A 20,584-nucleotide genomic window follows, 5' to 3' on the forward strand; every position below is an offset into this window, starting at 1 on the left:
TGCCGCTTGGAAGAGATGTGGAGTTCAGAGTGGTTTAACAAGACGGTTTTAATGCCCCTTGGAAGAGACGTGGAGGTCACAGTAGCTTAACAAGACGGTTTTAATGCCAATTGGAAGAGACTTGGAAGTCAGAGTGGTTTAACAAGACGATTTAATGCGCCTTGGTAAGGACGTGGAGGTCAGAGTGGTATAACAAGACGGTTTTAATTCCCCTTGTAAGAGATAAGGAGGTCACCGTAGCTTAACAATACGGTTTTAATGCCCCTTGGAGAGACGTGGAGTTCAGAGTGGTTTAACAAGACGGTTTTAATGCCCCTTGGAAGAGACGTGGAGGTCACAGTAGTTAACAATACGGTTTTAATGCCCCTTGTAAGGATGCTAAACGTCACAGTAGCTTAACAAAACGGTTTTAATGCCCCTTTGATGAGACGTGGAGGTCAAAGTGGGTTAACAAAATGGTTTTTATGCACCTTGGAAGAGACGTGGAGGTCAAAGTGGTTTAACAACATGAATTTAATGCCCCTTGGAAGAAACTTGGAGGTCACTGTTGCTTAAAAATACTGTTTTAATGCCCCTTGGAAGAGACGTGGAGTTCAGAGTGGTTTAACAAGACCGTTTTAATGCCACTTGGAAGAGACTTTGAGGTCACAGTAGCATAACAAGACGGTTTTATTGCCCCTTGGAAGAGTGGTGTTGGTCGCAGTAGCTTAACAAGATGGTTTTAATGCCCCTTGGAAGAGTGGTGGAGGTCGAAGTAGCTTAACAAGACAGTTTTAATGCCACTTGGAAGAATGGTGGATTTCGCAGTGGCTTAACAAGACTGTTTTAATGCCCCTTGGAAGAGATGTGGAGGTCACAGTGTAATAAAAAGACAATATTAATGCCCCTTGGAAAAGTGGTGGAGGTCGCAGAAGCTTAGCAAGACGGTTTTATAGCCCCTTGGAAGGGTGGTGGAGGTCGCAGTAGCTTAACAAGATGGTTTAAATGCCTCTTGGAAGAGTGGTGGAGGTCGCAGCAGCTTAACAAGACTGTTTTCATGCCTCTTGGAAGAGTGGTGGAGTTCGCCGTAGCTTAACAAAACGGTTTTAATGACCCTTGAAGAGACGTGGACTTCAGAGTGGTTTAACAAGATGGCTTTAATGCCCATTGGAAGAGACGTGGAGGTCACAGTGGAAAAAAAAAACAATATCAATGCCCCTTGGAAGAGTTGTGGAGATCGCAGTAGCTTAACAAGACTGTTTTAATGCCCCTTGGAAGAGTGGTGGAGGTCGCAGTAGCTTAACAAGACGGTTTTAATGCCCCATGGAAGAGACGTGGAGGTCACAGTAGCTTAACAAGATGGTTTAAATGCCCCTTGGAAGAGTGGTGGAGGTCGCAGTAGCTTAACAAGATGGTATTAATGCCCCTTGGTAGAGTGGTGGAGGTCGAGTAGCTTAACAAGGTGGTTTTAATGCCTCTTGGAAGAATGGTGGAGGTCTCGCAGTAGCTTAACAAGATGGTTTGAATGCCCCTTGGAAGAGTGGTGGAGGTCGCAGCAGCTTAACAAGACGGTTTTAATGCCTCTTGGAAGAGTGGTGGAGGTCGCAGTAGCTTAACAAGACGTTTTAATGCCCCTTGGAAGAGACGTGGAGGTCACAGTGTAATAAAAAGACAATATTATTGCCGCTTGGAAAAGTGGTGGAGGTCGCAGAAGCTTAGAAAGACGGTTTTATTGCCCTTTGTAGGAGTGGTGGAGGTCGCAGTAGCTTAACAAGATGGTTTTAATGCCCCTTAGAAGAGTGGTGGAGGTCGCAGCAGCTTAACAAGACGATTTTCATGCCTTTTGGAAGAGTGGTAGAGTTCACAGTAGCTTAACAAAACGGTTTTAATGCCCCTTGGAAGAGACGTGGAGTTCAGAGTGGTTTAACAAGACGGCTTTAATGACCCTTGGAAGAGACGTGGAGGTCATAGTGGAGTAAAAAGACAATATCAATGCCCCTTGGAAGCGTAGTGGAGGTCGCAGTAGCTTAACAATACAGTTTTAATGCCCTTTGGAAGAGTGGTGGAGGTCGCAGTAGCTTAACAAGACAGTTTTAATGCCGCTTGGAAGAGACGTGGAGGTCACAGTAGCTTAACAAAACGGTTTTAATGCCCCTTGGAAGAGACGTGGAGTTCAGAGTGGTTTAACATGATGGTTTTAATGCCCCTCGAAAGAGACGTGGAGGTCACAGTAGCTTAACAAGACGGTTTTAATGCCCCTTGGAAGAGTGGAGGAGGTCGCAGTAGCTTAACAAGATGTTTTTAAAGCCCCTTGGAAGAGATGTGGAGGTCACAGTGGACTAAAAAGACACTATCAATGCCCCTTGGAAGAGTGGTGGAGGTTGCAGAAGCTTAACAAGACTGTTTTAATGCCCGTTGGAAGAGTGGTGGAGGTCGCAGTAGCTTAACAAGATGGTTTTAATGCCCCTTGGAAGAGACATGGAGGTCAGAGTGGTTTAACAAGACGGTTTTAATGCCCCTTAGAAGAGACGTGGAGGTCGCAGTAGCTAAACTAGATGGTTTTAATGCCCCTTGGAAGAGTGGTGGAGGTCGCAGTAGCTTAACAAGATGGTTTTAATGCCTCTTGGAAGAGTGGTGGAGGTCGCAGTAGCTTAAAAAGACGGTTTTAATGCCCCTTGGAAGAGACTTGGAGGTCATAGTGTAATGAAAAGACAATATCAATGCCCCTAGGAAAAGTGGTGGATGTCGCCGAAGCTTAGCAAGAGTGTTTAATTGCCCCTTGGAAGAGTGGTGGAGGTCGCAGTAGCTTAACAAGACAGTTTTAATGCCCCTTGGAAGAGTGGTGGAGGTCGCAGAAGCTAACAAGACGGTTTTCATGCCTCTTGGAAGAGTGGTGGAAGTCGCAATAGCTTAACAAGACTGTTTTAATGCCCCTTGGAAAAGACGTGGAGTTCAGAGTGGTTTAACAAGACGGTTTTAATGCCCCTTGGAAGAGACGTGGAGGTCGCAGTGGAATAAAAAGACAATATCAATGCCCCGTGGAAGAGTGGTGGAGGTTGCAGTAGCTTAACAAGACTGTTTTAATGCCCCTTGGAAGAGTGGTGGAGGTCGCAGTAGCTTAGCAAGACGGTTTTAATGCCCCTTGGAAGAGACATGGAGGTCACATTAGCTTAACAATACGGTTTTAATGCCCCTTGGAAGAGACATGGAGGTCACATTAGCTTAACAAGACGGTTTTAATGCCCCTTGGAAGAGACTTGGAGGTCAGAGTGGTTTAAAAAGACGGTTTAATGCCCCTTAGTAAGGACGTAGAGGTCAGAGTGGTATAACAAGACGGTTTTAATTCCCCTTGGAAGAGATGTGGAGGTCACAGTAGCTTAACAATACGGTTTTAAAGCCCCTTGGAAGAGACGTGGAGTTCAGAGTGGTTTAACAAGACGGTTTTAATGCCCCTTGGAAGAGACGGGGAGGTCACAGGAGCTTAACAATAGGGTTTTAATGCCCCTTGTAAGAGTGGTGGAGGTCGCAGTAGCTTAACAAGACGGTTTTAATGCCCCTTGGATGAGACGTGGAGGTCAGAGTAGTTTAACAAGATGGTTTTAATGCACCTTGGAAAAGACGTGGAGCTCAGAGTGGTTTAACAAGATGGTTTTAATGCCCCTTGGAAGAGATGTGGAGGTCACATTAGCTTAACTAGATGGTTTTAATGCCCCTTGGAAGAGATGTGGAGTTCAGAGTGTAATAAAAGACAATATCAATGCCCCTTGGAAGAGTGGTGGAGGTCGCAGTAGCTGAACAAGACGGTTTTAATGCCCCTTGGAAGAGACGTGGAGGTCAGACTGGTTTACCAAGATGGCTTTAATACACCTTGGAGGAGACGTGGAGCTCAGAGTGGTTTAACAAGATAGTTTTAATGCCCTTTGGAAGAGATGTGGAGTTCAGCGTCGTTTAACAAGACGGTTTTAATGCCCCTTGGAAGATACTTTGAGGTCACAGTAGCTTAACAAGATGGTTTTATTGCCCCTTGGAACAGTGGTGTAGGTCGCAGTAGCTTAACAAGATGGTATTAATGCCCCTTGGAAGAGTGGTGGAAGTCGAAGTAGCTTAACAAGACGGTTTTAATGCCTCTTGGAAAAATGGTGAAGGTCGCAGTAGCTTAACAATACGGTTTTAATGCCCCTTGGAAGAGTGGTGGAGGTCGCAGCACCTTAGCAAGACGGTTTTAATGCCTCTTGGAAGAGTGGTGGAAGTCGCAGTAGCTGAACAAGACGGTTTTAATACCCGTTGGAAGAGACGTGGAGGATACAGTAGCTTAACATGACGGTTTTAATGCCCCTTGGAAGAGACTTGGAGTTCAGAGTGGTTTAACAAGATGGATTTAATGCCCCTTGGAAGAGAGGTGGAGGTCACAGTAGCTTAATAAGATGGTTTTAATGCCCCTTGGAAGAGTGGTGGAGGTCGCAGTAGCTTAACAACATGCTTTAAAAGCCCCTTGGAAGAGACTTGGAGGACACAGTGTAATAAAAAGACAATATTAATGCCCCTTGGAAAAGTGGTGGAGGTCGCAGAAGCTTAGCAAGATGGTTTTATTGCCCCTTGGAAGAGTGGTGGAGGTCACAGTGGCTTAACAAGACGGTTTTAATGCCCCTTGGAAGAGACGTGGAGGATACAGTAGCTTAACATGACGGTTTTAATGCCCCTTGGAAGAGACGTGGAGTTCAGAGTGGTTTAACAAGATGGATTTAATGCCCCTTGGAAGAGAGGTGGAGGTCACAGTAGCTTAATAAGATGGTTTTAATGCCCCTTGGAAGAGTGGTGGAGGTCGCAGTAGCTTAACAACATGCTTTTAAAGCCCCTTGGAAGAGATGTGGAGGTCATAGTGGACTAAAAAGACAATATCTATGCCCCTTGGAAGAGTGGTGGAGGTTGCAGTAGCTTAACAAGACTGTTTTAATGCCCCTTGTAAGATTGATGGAGGTCGCAGTAGCTTAACAAGACGGTTTTAATGCCCCTTGGAAGAGATGTGGAGGTCACAGTAGCTTAACAAGACGGTTTTAATGCCCCTTGGAAGAGACGTTGAGGTCAGAGTGGCTTTATAAGACGGTTTTAATGCCCCTTTGTAAGTTACGTGGAGGTCAGAGTGGTTTAACAAGACGGTTTTAATGCCCCTTGGAAGGGATGTGGAGGTCACAGCAGCTTAACAAGATGGTTTTAATGCCCCTTGGAAGAGATGTGGAGTTCAGAGTGGTTTAACAAGCCAGTTTTAATGCCCCTTGGAAGAGACGTCGAGGTCACAGTAGCTTAACAAGATGGCTTTAATGCCCCTTGGAAGAGTGGTGGAGGTCGCAGTAGCTTAGCAAGACGGTTTTAATGCCCCTTGGAAGAGACATGGAGGTCACATTAGCTTAACAATACGGTTTTAATGCCCCTTGGAAGAGACATGGAGGTCACATTAGCTTAACAAGACGGTTTTAATGCCCCTTGGAAGAGACTTGGAGGTCAGAGTGGTTTAAAAAGACGGTTTAATGCCCCTTAGTAAGGACGTAGAGGTCAGAGTGGTATAACAAGACGGTTTTAATTCCCCTTGGAAGAGATGTGGAGGTCACAGTAGCTTAACAATACGGTTTTAAAGCCCCTTGGAAGAGACGTGGAGTTCAGAGTGGTTTAACAAGACGGTTTTAATGCCCCTTGGAAGAGACGGGGAGGTCACAGTAGCTTAACAATAGGGTTTTAATGCCCCTTGTAAGAGTGGTGGAGGTCGCAGTAGCTTAACAAGACGGTTTTAATGCCCCTTGGATGAGACGTGGAGGTCAGAGTGGTTTAACAAGATGGTTTTAATGCACCTTGGAAAAGACGTGGAGCTCAGAGTGGTTTAACAAGATGGTTTTAATGCCCCTTGGAAGAGATGTGGAGGTCACATTAGCTTAACTAGATGGTTTTAATGCCCCTTGGAAGAGATGTGGAGTTCAGAGTGTAATAAAAGACAATATCAATGCCCCTTGGAAGAGTGGTGGAGGTCGCAGTAGCTGAACAAGACGGTTTTAATGCCCCTTGGAAGAGACGTGGAGGTCAGACTGGTTTACCAAGATGGCTTTAATACACCTTGGAGGAGACGTGGAGCTCAGAGTGGTTTAACAAGATAGTTTTAATGCCCTTTGGAAGAGATGTGGAGTTCAGCGTCGTTTAACAAGACGGTTTTAATGCCCCTTGGAAGATACTTTGAGGTCACAGTAGCTTAACAAGATGGTTTTATTGCCCCTTGGAACAGTGGTGTAGGTCGCAGTAGCTTAACAAGATGGTATTAATGCCCCTTGGAAGAGTGATGGAAGTCGAAGTAGCTTAACAAGACGGTTTTAATGCCTCTTGGAAAAATGGTGAAGGTCGCAGTAGCTTAACAATACGGTTTTAATGCCCCTTGGAAGAGTGGTGGAGGTCGCAGCACCTTAGCAAGACGGTTTTAATGCCTCTTGGAAGAGTGGTGGAAGTCGCAGTAGCTGAACAAGACGGTTTTAATACCCGTTGGAAGAGACGTGGAGGATACAGTAGCTTAACATGACGGTTTTAATGCCCCTTGGAAGAGACTTGGAGTTCAGAGTGGTTTAACAAGATGGATTTAATGCCCCTTGGAAGAGAGGTGGAGGTCACAGTAGCTTAATAAGATGGTTTTAATGCCCCTTGGAAGAGTGGTGGAGGTCGCAGTAGCTTAACAACATGCTTTAAAAGCCCCTTGGAAGAGACGTGGAGGACACAGTGTAATAAAAAGACAATATTAATGCCCCGTGGAAAAGTGGTGGAGGTCGCAGAAGCTTAGCAAGATGGTTTTATTGCCCCTTGGAAGAGTGGTGGAGGTCGCAGTGGCTTAACAAGACGGTTTTAATGCCCCTTGGAAGAGACGTGGAGGATACAGTAGCTTAACTTGACGGTTTTAATGCCCCTTGGAAGAGACGTGGAGTTCAGAGTGGTTTAACAAGATGGATTTAATGCCCCTTGGAAGAGAGGTGGAGGTCACAGTAGCTTAATAAGATGGTTTTAATGCCCCTTGGAAGAGTGGTGGAGGTCGCAGTAGCTTAACAACATGCTTTTAAAGCCCCTTGGAAGAGATGTGGAGGTCATAGTGGACTAAAAAGACAATATCTATGCCCCTTGGAAGAGTGGTGGAGGTTGCAGTAGCTTAACAAGACTGTTTTAATGCCCCTTGTAAGATTGATGGAGGTCGCAGTAGCTTAACAAGACGGTTTTAATGCCCCTTGGAAGAGATGTGGAGGTCACAGTAGCTTAACAAGACGGTTTTAATGCCCCTTGGAAGAGACGTTGAGGTCAGAGTGGCTTTATAAGACGGTTTTAATGCCCCTTTGTAAGTTACGTGGAGGTCAGAGTGGTTTAACAAGACGGTTTTAATGCCCCTTGGAAGGGATGTGGAGGTCACAGCAGCTTAACAAGATGGTTTTAATGCCCCTTGGAAGAGATGTGGAGTTCAGAGTGGTTTAACAAGCCAGTTTTAATGCCCCTTGGAAGAGACGTCGAGGTCACAGTAGCTTAACATGATGGCTTTAATGCCCCTTGTAAGAGTGGTGGAGGTCGCAGTAGCTTAACAAGACGGTTTTCATGCCCCTTGGAAGAGACGTGGAGGTCAGAGTGGTTTTCCAAGATGGTTTTAATGCCCTTTGGGAGAGACGTGAAGATCACAGTAGCTTAACAAGATGGTTTTAGTGCGCCCTTGGAAGAGACGTGGAGTTCAGAGTGGTTTAACAAGACGGTTTTAATGCCCCTTTGAAGAGACGTGGAGATCACAGTAGCTTAAAAAGATGGTTTTAATGCCACTTGGAAGAGTGGTGGAGGTCGCAGTAGCTTAACAAGACGGTTTTAATGCCTCTTGGAAGAATGGTGGAGGTCGCAGTAGCTTAACAAGACGGTTTCAATGCCCCTTGGAAGAGACGTGGAGGCCACAGTGTAATGAAAAGACAATATCAATGCCCCTTGGAAAAGTGGTGGATGTCGCCGAAGCTTAGCAAGACGGTTTTATTGCCCCTTGGAAGAGTGGTGGAGGTCGCAGCAGCTAAAAAGACGGTTTTCATGCCTCTTGGAAGAGTGGTGGAGGTCGCAGGAGCTTAACAAGACTGTTTTAATGCCCCTTGGAAGAGACGTGGAGTTCAGATTGGTTTAACAAGATGGTTTTAATGGCTCTTGGAAGAGACGTGGAGGTCACAGTGGAATAAAAAGACAATATCAATGCCCCTTGGAAGAGTGGCGGAGGTCGCAGTAGCTTAACCAGACTGTTTTAATGCCCCTTGGAATTGTGGTGGTGGTCGAAGTAGCTTAACAAGGCGGTTTTAATGCCCCTTGGAAGACACGTGGAGGTCACAGTAGCTTAACAAGACGGTTTTAATGCCCCTTAGAAGAGACTTGGAGGTCAAAGTGGTTTAGCTAGACGTTTTAATGCACCTTAGTAAGGAAATGGAGGTCAGAGTGGTATAACAAGACGATTTTAATTCCCCTTGGAAGAGATGTGGAGGTCACTGTAGCTTAATAATATGGTTTTAGTGCACCTTGGAAGAGACGTGGAGTTCAGAGTGGTTTAACAAGACGGTTTTAATGCCGCTTGGAGGAGACAGGGAGGTCACAGTAGCTTTACAATACGGTTGTCATGCCCCTTGTAAGAGTGGTGGAGGTCGCAGTAGCTTAACAAGATGGTTTTAATGCCCCTTGGAAGAGATGTGGAAGTCACTGTAGCTTAACAATACTGTTTTAATGCCCCTTGGAAGAGACGTGGAGTTCAGAGTGGTTTAACAATACGGTTCTAATGCCCCTTGGAAGAGACTTTGAGGTCACAGTAGCATAACAAGATGGTTTTGTTGCCCCTTGGAAGAGTGGTGTAGGTCGCAGTAGCTTAACAAGATGGTTTTAATGCCCCTTGGAAGAGTGGTGGAGGTCGCAGCAGCTTAACAAGACAGTTTTAATGCCTCTTGGAAGAATGGTGGGGGTCACAGTAGCTTAAAAAGACCGTTTTAATGCCCCTTGAAAGAGACATGGAGTTCAGAGTGGTTTAACAAAACGGTTTTAATGCCCCTTGGAAGAGACGTGGAGGTCACAGTGGAATAAAAAGACAATATTAATGCCCCTTGGAAGAGTGGTGGAGGACGCAGAAGCTTAACAAGACAGTTTTAATGCCCCTTGGAAGAGAGGTGTAGGTCGCAGTAACTTAAAAAGACGGTTTTAATGCCCCTTGGAAGAGACGTGGAGGTCACAGTAGCTTAAGAAGATGGTTTTAATGCCCCTTGGAAGAGACGTGGAGGTCAGAGTGCTTTAACAAGACGGTTTAAATGCCCCTTGGTAAGGACGTGGAGGTCATAGTGGTTTAACAAGATGGTTTTAATGCCCCTTGGAAGAGATGTGGAGGTCACAGTAGCTTAACAATACGGATTTAATGCCCCTTGGAAGAGACGTGGAGTTAACAGTAGTTTAACAAGATGGTTTTAATGCCACTTGGAAGAGACGTGGAGATCACAGCAGCTTAACAAAATGGTTTTAATGCCCCTTGTAAGACTGGTGAAGGTCGCAGTAGCTTAACAAGATGGTTTTAATGCCCCTTGGAAGAGACGTGGAGGTCACAGTGTAATAAAAAGACAATATCAATGCCCCTTGGAAGAGTGGTGGGGGTCGCAGTAGCTTAACAAGACGGTTTTAATGGCCCTTGGAAGAGACGTGGAGGTCACAGTGGTTAAGCAAGATGGATTTAATGCCCCTTGGTAGAGTGGTGGAGGTCACAGTAGCTTAATAAGATGGTTTTAATGCCCCTTGGAAGAGTGGTGGAGGAAGCAGTAGCTTAACAACATGCTTTTAAAGCCCCTTGGAAGAGATGTGGAGGTCACATTGGACAAAAAAGACAATATCTATGCCCCTTGGAAGAGTGGTAGAGGTCACAGTAGCTTAACAAGACTGTTTTAATGCCCCTTGTAAGAGTGGTGGAGGTCGCAGTAGCTTAACAAGACGGTTTTAATGCCCCTTGGAAGAGACGTGGAGGTCACAGTGGTTTAACAAGATGGTTTTAATGCCCCTTGAAGAGACGCGGAGCTCACAGTAGATTAACAAGCCGGTTTTAATGCCCATTGAAAGAGACAAGGAGTTCAAAGTGGTATAACAAGACGGTTTTAATGTCCCTTGGAAGAGACGTGGATGTCACAGTGGAATAAAAAGACAATATCAATGCACCTTGGAGCAGTGGTGGAGGTTGCATTAGCTTAACAAGACGGTTTTAATGCACCTTGGAAGAGACGTGGAGGTCAGAGTGGATTAACAAGATGGTTTTAATGACCTTTGGAAGAGATGTGGAGGTCACAGTAGCTTAACAATACGGATTTAATGCCCCTTGGAAGAGACGTGGAGTTCAGAGGGGTTTAACAAGACGGTTTTAATGCCCCTTGGAAGAGTGGTAGAGGTCGCAGTAGCTTAACAAGACGGTTTTAATGCACCTTGGAAGAGACGTGGAGGTCAGAGTGGATTAACAAGATGGTTTTAATGACCTTTGGAAGAGATGTGGAGGTCACAGTAGCTTAACAATACGGATTTAATGCCCCTTGGAAGAGACGTGGAGTTAAGAGGGGTTTAACAAGACGGTTTTAATGCCCCTTGGAAGAGATGTGGAGATCACAGTAGCTTAACAAGACGGTTTTAATGCCCCTTGTAAGAGTGGTCGAGGTCGCAGTAGCTTAACGAGATGGTTTTAATGCCCCTTGGAAGAGTGGTGGAGGTCGCAGTAGCTTAACAAGACGGTTTTAATGCCCCTTGGAAGAGACGTGGAGGTCACAGTGTAATGAAAAGACAATATCAATGCCCCTTTGAAAAGAGGTGGATGTCGCCGAAGCTTAGCAAGACGGTTTTATTGCCCCTTGGAAAAGTGGTGGAGGTTACAGTAGCTTAACAAGACGGTTTTAATGCCCCTTGGAAGAGTGGTGGAGGTCGCTGCATCTAACAAGACAGTTTTCATGCCTCTTGGAAGAGTGGTGGAGGTTGCAGTAACTTAACAAGACTGTTTTAATGCCCCTTGGAAGAGACGTGGAGTTCAGAGTGGTTTAACAAGACGGTTTTAATGCCCCTTGGAAGAGACGTGGAGGTCACAGTGGAATAAAAAGACAATATCACTGCCCCTTGGAAGAGTGGAGGAGGTCGCAGTAGCTTAACATGATGCTTTTAAATCCCTTGGAAGAGATGTGGAGGTCACAGTGGACTAAAAAGACACTATCAATGCCCCTTGGAAGAGTGGTGGAGGTTGCAGAAGCTTAACAAGACTGTTTTAATGCCCGTTGGAAGAGTGGTGGAGGTCGCAGTAGCTTAACAAGATGGTTTTAATGCCCCTTGGAAGAGACGTGGAGGTCAGAGTGGTTTAACAAGACGGTTTTAATGCCCCTTGGAAGAGACGTGGAGGTCGCAGTAGCTTAACAAGATGGTTTTAATGCCCCTTGGAAGAGTTTTGGAGGTCGCAGTAGCTTAACAAGATGGTTTTAATGCCTCTTGGAAGAGTGGTGGAGGTCGCAGTATCTTAACAAGACGGTTTTAATGCCCCTTGGAAGAGACTTGGAGGTCATAGTGTAATGAAAAGACAATATCAATGCCCCTAGGAAAAGTGGTGGATGTCGTCGAAGCTTAGCAATAGTGTTTTATTGCCCCTTGGAAGAGTGGTGGAGGTCGCAGTAGCCTAACAAGACGGTTTTAATGCCCCTTGGAAGAGTGGTGGAGGTCGCAGCAGCTAACAAGACGGTTTTCATGCCTCTTGGAAGAGTGGTGGAAGTCGCAGTAGCTTAAGAAGACTGTTTTAATGCCCCTTGGAAAAGACGTGGAGTTCAGAGTGGTTTAACAAGACGGTTTCAATGCCCCTTGGAAGAGACGTGGAGGTCGCAGTGGAATAAAAAGACAATATCAATGCCCCGTGGAAGAGTGGTGGAGGTTGCAGTAGCTTAACAAGACTGTTTTAATACCCCTTGGAAGAGTGGTGGAGGTCGCAGTAGCTTAACAAGACGGTTTTAATGCCCCTTGGAAGAGACTTGGAGGTCAGAGTGGTTTAACAAGACGGTTTAATGCCCCTTAGTAAGGACGTAGAGGTCAGAGTGGTATAACAAGACGGTTTTAATTCCCCTTGGAAGAGATGTGGAGGTCACAGTAGCTTAACAATACGGTTTTAAAGCCCCTTGGAAGAGACGTGGAGTTCAGAGTGGTTTAACAAGACGGTTTTAATGCCCCTTGGAAGAGACGGGGAGGTCACAGTAGCTTAACAATAGGGTTTTAATGCCCCTTGTAAGAGTGGTGGAGGTCGCAGTAGCTTAACAAGACGGTTTTAATGCCCCTTGGATGAGACGTGGAGGTCAGAGTGGTTTAACAAGATGGTTTTAATGCACCTTGGAAAAGACGTGGAGGTCAGAGTGGTTTAACAAGATGGTTTTAATGCCCCTTGGAAGAGATGTGGAGGTCACAGTAGCTTAACAAGATGGTTTTAATGCCCCTTGGAAGAGACGTGGAGTTCAGAGTGTAATAAAAAGACAATATCAATGCCCCTTGGAAGAGTGGTGGAGGTCGCAGTAGCTTAACAAGACAGTTTTAATGCCCCTTGGAAGAGACGTGGAGGTCAGACTGGTTTACCAAGATGGCTTTAATACACCTTGGAAGAGACGTGGAGCTCAGAGGGGTTTAACAAGATAGTTTTAATGCCCCTTGGAAGAGACGTGGAGTTCAGCATCGTTTATCAAGACGGATTTAATGCCTCTTGGAAGATACTTTGAGGTCACAGTAGCTTGACAAGACGGTTTTATTGCCCCTTGGAACAGTGGTGTAGGTCGCAGTAGCTTAACAAGATGGTATTAATGCCCCTTGGAAGAGTGGTGGAGGTCGAAGTAGCTTAACAAGACGGTTTTAATGCCTCTTGGAAAAATGGTGAAGGTCGCAGTAGCTTAACAATACGGTTTTAATGCCCCTTGGAAGAGTGGTGGAGGTCGCAGCACCTTAACAAGACGGTTTTAATGCCTCTTGGAAGAGTGGTGGAAGTCGCAGTGGCTTAACAAGACGGTTTTAATACCCGTTGGAAGAGACGTGGAGGACACAGTGTAATAAAAAGACAATATTAATGCCCCTTGGAAAAGTGGTGGAGGTCGCAGAAGCTTAGCAAGATGGTTTTATTGCCCCTTGGAAGAGTGGTGGAGGTCGCAGTGGCTTAACAAGACGGTTTTAATGCCCCTTGGAAGAGACGTGGAGGATACAGTAGCTTAACATGACAGTTTTAATGCCCCTTGGAAGAGACGTGGAGTTCAGAGTGGTTTAACAAGATTGATTTAATGCCCCTTGGAAGAGAGGTGGAGGTCACAGTAGCTTAATAAGACGGTTTTAATGCCCCTTGGAAGAGTGGTGGAGGTCACAGTAGCTTAAAAACATGCTTTTAAAGCCCCTTGGAAGAGATGTGGAGGTCACAGTGGACTAAAAAGACAATATCTATGCCCCTTGGAAGAGTGGTGGAGGTTGCAGTAGCTTAACAAGACTGTTTTAATGCCCCTTGTAAGATTGATGGAGGTCGCAGTAGCTTAACAAGACGGTTTTAATGCCCCTTGGAAGAGACGTTGAGGTCGGAGTGGTTTTATAAGACAGTTTTAATGCCCCGTGGTAAGTTACGTGGAGGTCAGAGTGGTTTAACAAGACGGTTTTAATGCCCCTTGGAAGGGATGTGGAGGTCACAGCAGCTTAACAAGATGGTTTTAATGCCCCTTGGAAGAGATGGGGAGTTCAGAGTGGTTTAACAAGCCAGTTTTAATGCCCCTTGGAAGAGACGTCGAGGTCACAGTAGCTTAACAAGATGGCTTTAATGCCCCTTGTAAGAGTGGTGGAGGTCGCAGTAGCTTAACAAGACGGTTTTAATGCCCCTTGGAAGAGACGTGGAGGTCGGAGTGTTTTAACATGACGGTTTTAATGCCCCTTGGAAGAGACGTGGAGTCAGAGTGGTTTACCAAGATGGTTTTAATGCCCTTTGGGAGAGACGTGAAGATCACAGTAGGTTAACAAGATGGTTTTACTGCCCCCTTGGAAGAGACGTGGAGTTCAGAGTGGTTTAACAAGACGGTTTTAATGCCACTTTGAAGAGACGTGGAGATCACAGTAGCTTAAAAAGATGGTTTTAATGCCACTTGGAAGAGTGGTGGAGGTCGCAGTAGCTTAACAAGACGGTTTTAATGCCTCTTGGAAGAATGGTGGAGGTCGCAGTAGCTTAACAAGACGGTTTCAATGCCCCTTGGAAGAGACGTGAAGGCCACAGTGTAATGAAAAGACAATATCAATGCCCCTTGGAAAAGTGGTGGATGTCGCCGAAGCTTAGCAAGACGGTTTTATTACCCCTTGGAAGAGTGGTGGAAGTCGCAGCAGCTAAAAAGACGGTTTTCATGCCTCTTGGAAGAGTGGTGGAGGTCGCATTAGCTTAACAAGACTGTTTTAATGCCCCTTGGAAGAGACGTGGAGTTCAGAGTGGTTTAACAAGATGGTTTTAATGCCTCTTGGAAGAGACGTGGAGGTCACAGTGGAATAAAAAGACAATATCAATGCCCCTTGGAAGAGTGGCGGAGGTCGCAGTAGCTTAACCAGACTGTTTTAATGCCCCTTGTAATTGTGGTGGAGGTCACAGTAGCTTAACAAGGCGGTTTTAATGCCCATTGGAAGACACATGGAGGTCACAGTAGCTTAACAAGACGGTTTTAATGCCCCTTGGAAGAGACTTGGAGGTCAGAGTGGTTTAGCTAGACGTTTTAATGCGCCTTGGTAAGGAAACGGAGGTCAGAGTGGTATAACAAGACGGTTTTAATTCCCCTTGGAAGAGATGTGGAGGTCACTGTAGCTTAATAATACGGTTTTAGTGCACCTTGGAGAGACGTGGAGTTCAGAGTGGTTTAACAAGACGGTTTTAATGCTGCTTGGAGGAGACAGGGAGGTCACAGTAGCTTTACAATACGGTTGTAATGCCCCTTGTAAGAGTGGTGGATGTCGCAGTAGCTTAACAAGATGGTTTTAATGCCCCTTGGAAGAGATGTGGAAGTCACTGTAGCTTAACAATACTGTTTTAATGCCCCTTGGAAGAGACGTGGAGTTCAGAGTGGTTTAACAATACGGTTTTAATGCCCCTAGGAAGAGACTTTGAGGTCACAGAAGCATAACAAGATGGTTTTGTTGCCCCTTGGAAGAGTGGTGTAGGTCACAGTAGCTTAACAAGATGGTTTTAATGCCCCTTGGAAGAGTGGTGGAGGTCGCAGCAGCTTAACAAGACGGTTTTAATGCCTCTTGGAAGAATGGTGGGGGTCACAGTAGCTTAACAAGACGGTTTTAATGCCCCTTGAAAGAGACATGGAGTTCAGAGTCGTTTAACAAAACGGTTTTAATGCCCCTTGGAAGAGACGTGGAGCTCACAGTGGAATAAAAAGACAATATTAATGACCCTTGGAAGAGTGGTTGAGGACGCAGAAGCTTAACAAGACAGTTTTAATGCCCCTTGGAAGAGAGGTGTAGGTCGCAGTAACTTAAAAAGACGGTTTTAATCCCTTGGAAGAGACGTGGAGGTCACAGTAGCTTAAGAAGATGATTTTAATGCCCCTTGGAAGAGACGTGGAGGTCAGAGTGCTTTAAAAAGACGGCTTTAATGCCCCTTGGTAAGGACGTGGAGGTCATAATGGTTTAACAAGATGGTTTTAATGCCCCTTGGAAGAGATGTGGAGGTCACAGTAGCTTAACAATACGGATTTAATGCCCCTTGGAAGAGACGTGGAGTTAACAGTGGTTTAACAAGATGGTTTTAATGCCACTTGGAAGAGACGTGGAGATCACAGTAGCTTAACAAAACGGTTTTAATGCCCATTGTAAGAGTGTTGGAGGTCGCAGTAGCTTAACAAGATGGTTTTAATGCCCCTTGGAAGAGACGTGGAGGTCACAGTGTAATAAAAAGACAATATCAATGCCCCTTGGAAGAGTGGTGGGGCTCGCAGTAGCTTAACAAGATGGTTTTAATGGCCCTTGGAAGAGACGTGGAGGTCAGAGTGTTTTAACAAGACAGTTTTCATGCCCCTTGGAAGAGAGGTGGAGGTCACAGTGGTTAAACAAGATGGAGTTAATGCCCCTTGGAAGAGTCGTGGAGGTCACAGTAGCTTAATAAGATGGTTTTAATGCCCCTTGGAAGAGTGGTGGAGGAAACAGTAGCTTAACAAGATGCTTTTAAAGCCCCTTGGAAGAGATGTGGAGGTCACATTGGACTAAAAAGACAATATCTATGCCCCTTGGAAGAGTGGTGGAGGCTGCAGTAGCTTAACAAGACTGTTTTAATGCCCCTTGTAAGAGTGGTGGAGGTCGCAGTAGCTTAACAAGACGGTTTTAATGCCCCTTGGAAGAGACGTGGAGGTCACAGTGGTTTAACAAGATGGTTTTAATGCCCCTTGAAGAGACGCGGAGCTCACAGTAGCTTAACAAGCCGGTTTTAATGCCCATTGAAAGAGACAAGGAGTTCAAAGTGGTATAATAAGACGGTTTTAATGCCCCTTGGAAGAGACGTGGATGTCACAGTGGAATAAAAAGACAATATAAATGCCCCTTGGAGCAGTGGTGGAGGTTGCATTAGCTTAACAAGACTGTTTAAATGCCCCTTGGAAGAGTGGTAGAGGTCGCAGTAGCTTAACAAGACAGTTTTAATGCACCTTGGAAGAGACGTGGAGGTCAGAGTGGTTTAACAAGATGGTTTTAATGCCCTTTGGAAGAGATGTGGAGGTCACAGTAGCTTAACAATACGGATTTAATGCCCCTTGGAAGAGACGTGGAGTTCAGAGTGGTTTAACAAGACGGTTTTAATGCCCCTTGGAAGAGACGTGGAGATCACAGTAGCTTAACAAGACGGTTTTAATGCCCCTTGTAAGAGTGGTCGAGGTCGCAGTAGCTAAACAAGATGGTTTTAATGCCCCTTGGAAGAGTGGTGGAGGTCGCAGTAGCTTAACAAGACGGCTTTAATGCCCCTTAGAAGAGACGTGGAGGTCACAGTGTAATGAAAAGACAATATCAATGCCCCTTGGAAAAGGGGTGGATGTCGCCGAAGCTTAGCAAGACGGTTTTATTGCCCCTTGGAAAAGTGGTGGAGGTTGCAGTAGCTTAACAAGACGGTTTTAATGCCCCTTGGAAGAGTGGTGGAGGTCGCAGCATCTAACAAGACAGTTTTCATGCCTTTTGGAAGAGTGGCGGAGGTTGCAGTAACTTAACAAGACAGTTTTAATGCCCCTTGGAAGAGACGTGGAGTTCAGAGTGGTTTAACAAGACGGTTTTCATGCCCCTTGGAAGAGACGTGGAGGTCACAGTGGAATAAAAAGACAATATCACTGCCCCTTGGAAGAGTGGAGGAGGTCGCAGTAGCTTAACAAGATGCTTTCAAAGCCCCTTGGAAGAGATGTGGAGGTCACAGTGGACTAAAAAGACACTATCAATGCCCCTTGGAAAAGTGGTGGAGGTTGCAGAAGCTTAACAAGACTGTTTTAATGCCCGTTGGAAGAGTGGTGGAGTTCGCAGTAGCTTAACAAGATGGTTTTAATGCCCCTTGGAAGAGACGTGGAGGTCAGAGTGGTTTAACAAGACGGTTTTAATGCCCCTTGGAAGAGACGTGGAGGTCGCAGTAGCTTAACAAGATGGTTTTAATGGCCCTTGGAAGAGTGGTGGAGGTCGCAGTAGCTTAACAAGATGGTTTTAATGCCTCTTGGAAGAGTGGTGGAGGTCGCAGTAGCTTAACAAGACGGTTTTAATGCCCCTTGGAAGAGACTTGGAGGTCATAGTGTAATGAAAAGACAATATCAATGCCCCTAGGAAAAGTGGTGGACGTCGCCGAAGCTTAGCAAGAGTGTTTTATTGCCCCTTGGAAGAGTGGTGGAGGTCGCAGTAGCTTAACAAGACGGTTTTAATGCCCCTTGGAAGAGTGGTGGAGGTCGCAGCAGCTAACAAGACGGTTTTCATGCCTCTTGGAAGAGTGGTGGAAGTCTCAGTAGCTTAACAAGACTGTTTTAATGCCCCTTGGAAAAGACGTGGAGTTCAGAGTGGTTTAACAAGACGGTTTTAATGCCCCTTGGAAGAGACGTGGAGGGCGCAGTGGAATAAAAAGACAATATCAATGCCCCGTGGAAGAGTGGTGGAGGTTGCAGTAGCTTAACAAGACTGTTTTAATGCCCCTTGGAAGAGTGGTGGAGGTCGCAGTAGCTTAACAAGACGGTTTTAATGCCCCTTGGAAGAGACGTGGAGGTCACAGTAGCTTAACAAGACGGTTTTAATGCACCTTGGAAGAGACTTGGAGGTCAGAGTGGTTTAACAAGACGGTTTAATGCCCCTTAGTAAGGACGTAGAGGTCAGAGTGGTATAACAAGATGGTTTTAATTCCCCTTGGAAGAGATGTGGAGGTCACAGTAGCTTAAAAATACGGTTTTAAATCCCCTTGGAAGAGACGTGGAGTTCAGCGTGGTTTAACAAGACGGTTTTAATGCCCCTTGGAAGAGACGGGGAGGTCACAGTAGCTTAACAATAGGGTTTTAATGCCCCTTGTAAGAGTGGTGGAGGTCGCAGTAGCTTAACAAGACGGTTTTAATGCCCCTTGGATGAGACGTGGAGGTCAGAGTGGTTTAACAAGATGGTTTTAATGCACCTTGGAAAAGACGTGGAGGTCAGAGTGGTTTAACAAGATGGTTTTAATGCCCCTTGGAAGAGATGTGGAGGTCACAGTAGCCTAACAAGATGGTTTTAATGCCCCTTGGAAGAGACGTGGAGTTCAGAGTGTAATAAAAAGACAATATCAATGCCCCTTGGAAGAGTGGTGGAGGTCGCAGTAGCTTAACAAAACGTTTTTAATGCCCCTTGGAAGAGACGTGGAGGTCAGACTGGTTTGCCAAGATGGCTTTAATACACCTTGGAAGAGACGTGGAGCTCAGAGTGGTTTAACAAGATAGTTTTAATGCCCCTTGGAAGAGACGTGGAGTTCAGCGTCGTTTAACAATACGGTTTTAATGCCCCTTGGACGATACTTTGAGGTCACAGTAGCTTAACAAGACGGTTTTATTGCCCCTTGGAACAGTGGTGTAGGTCTCAGTAGCTTAACAAGATGGTATTAATGCCCCTTGGAAGAGTGGTGGAGGTCGAAGTAGCTTAACAAGACGGTTTTAATGCCTCTTAGAAAAATGGTGAAGGTCGCAGTAGCTTAACAAGACGGTTTTAATACCCGTTGGAAGAGACGTGGAGGACACAGTGTAATAAAAAGACAATATTAATGCCCCTTGGAAAAGTGGTGGAGGTCGCAGTGGCGTAACAAGACGGTTTTAATGCCCCTTGGAAGAGACGTGGAGTTCAGAGTGGACTAAAAAGACAATATCTATGCCCCTTGGAAGAGACGTGGAGTTCAGCGTCGTTTAACAAGACGGTTTTAATGCCCCTGGGAAGATACTTTGAGGTCACAGTAGCTTAACAACACGGTTTTAATGCCCCTTGGAAGAGTGGTGGAGGTCGCAGCACCTTAACAAGACGGTTTTAATTCCTCTTGGAAGAGTGGTGGAAGTCGCAGTAGCTTAACAAGACGGTTTTAATACCCGTTGGAAGAGACGTGGAGGACACAGTGTAATAAAAAAACAATATTAATGCCCCTTGGAAAAGTGGTGGAGGTCGCAGAAGCTTAGCAGGATGGTTTTATTGCCCCTTGGAAGAGTGGTGGAGGTCGCAGTGGCTTAACAAGACGGTTTTAATGCCCCTTGGAAGAGACGTGCAGTTCAGAGTGGTTTAACAAGATGGATTTAATGCCCCTTGGAAGAGAGGTGGAGGTCACAGTAGCTTAATAAGACGGTTTTAATGCCCCTTGGAAGAGTGGTGGAGGTCGCAGTAGCTTAACAACATGCTTTTAAAGCCCCTTGGAAGAGATGTGGAGGTCACAGTGGACTAAAAAGACAATATCTATGCACCTTGGAAGAGTGGTGGAGGTTGCAGTAGCTTAACAAGACTGTTTTAATGCCCCTTGTAAGATTGATGGAGGTCGCAGTAGCTTAACAAGACGGTTTTAATGCCCCTTGGAAGAGATGTGGAGGTCACAGTAGCTTAACAAGACGGTTTTAATGCCCCTTGGAAGAGACGTTGAGGTCAGAGTGGTTTTATAAGACGGTTTTAATGCCCCTTGGTAAGTTACGTAGAGGTCAGAGTGGTTTAACAAGACAGTTTTAATGCCCCTTGGAAGGGATGTGGAGGTCACAGCAGCTTAACAAGATGGTTTTAATGCCCCTTGGAAGAGATGTGGAGGTCAGAGTGGTTTACCAAGATGGTTTTCATGCCCTTTGGGAGAGACGTGAAGATCGCTGTAGCTTAACAAGATGGTTTTAGTGCCCCCTTGGAAGAGACGTGGAGTTCAGAGTGGTTTAACAAGACGGTTTTAATGTCCCTTTGAAGAGACGTGGAGATCACAGTAGCTTAAAAAGATGGTTTTAATGCCACTTGGAAGAGTGGTGGAGGTCCCAGTAGCTTAACAAGACGGTTTTAATGCCTCTTGGAAGAATGGTGGAGGTCGCAGTAGCTTAACAAGACGGTTTCAATGCCCCTTGGA

This window comes from Phyllobates terribilis, unplaced genomic scaffold (assembly GCF_046119375.1).
Source record: "Phyllobates terribilis strain yellow unplaced genomic scaffold, ASM4611937v1 Scaffold_4__5_contigs__length_816908805, whole genome shotgun sequence".
Classification (NCBI taxonomy): Eukaryota; Metazoa; Chordata; class Amphibia; order Anura; family Dendrobatidae; genus Phyllobates; species Phyllobates terribilis.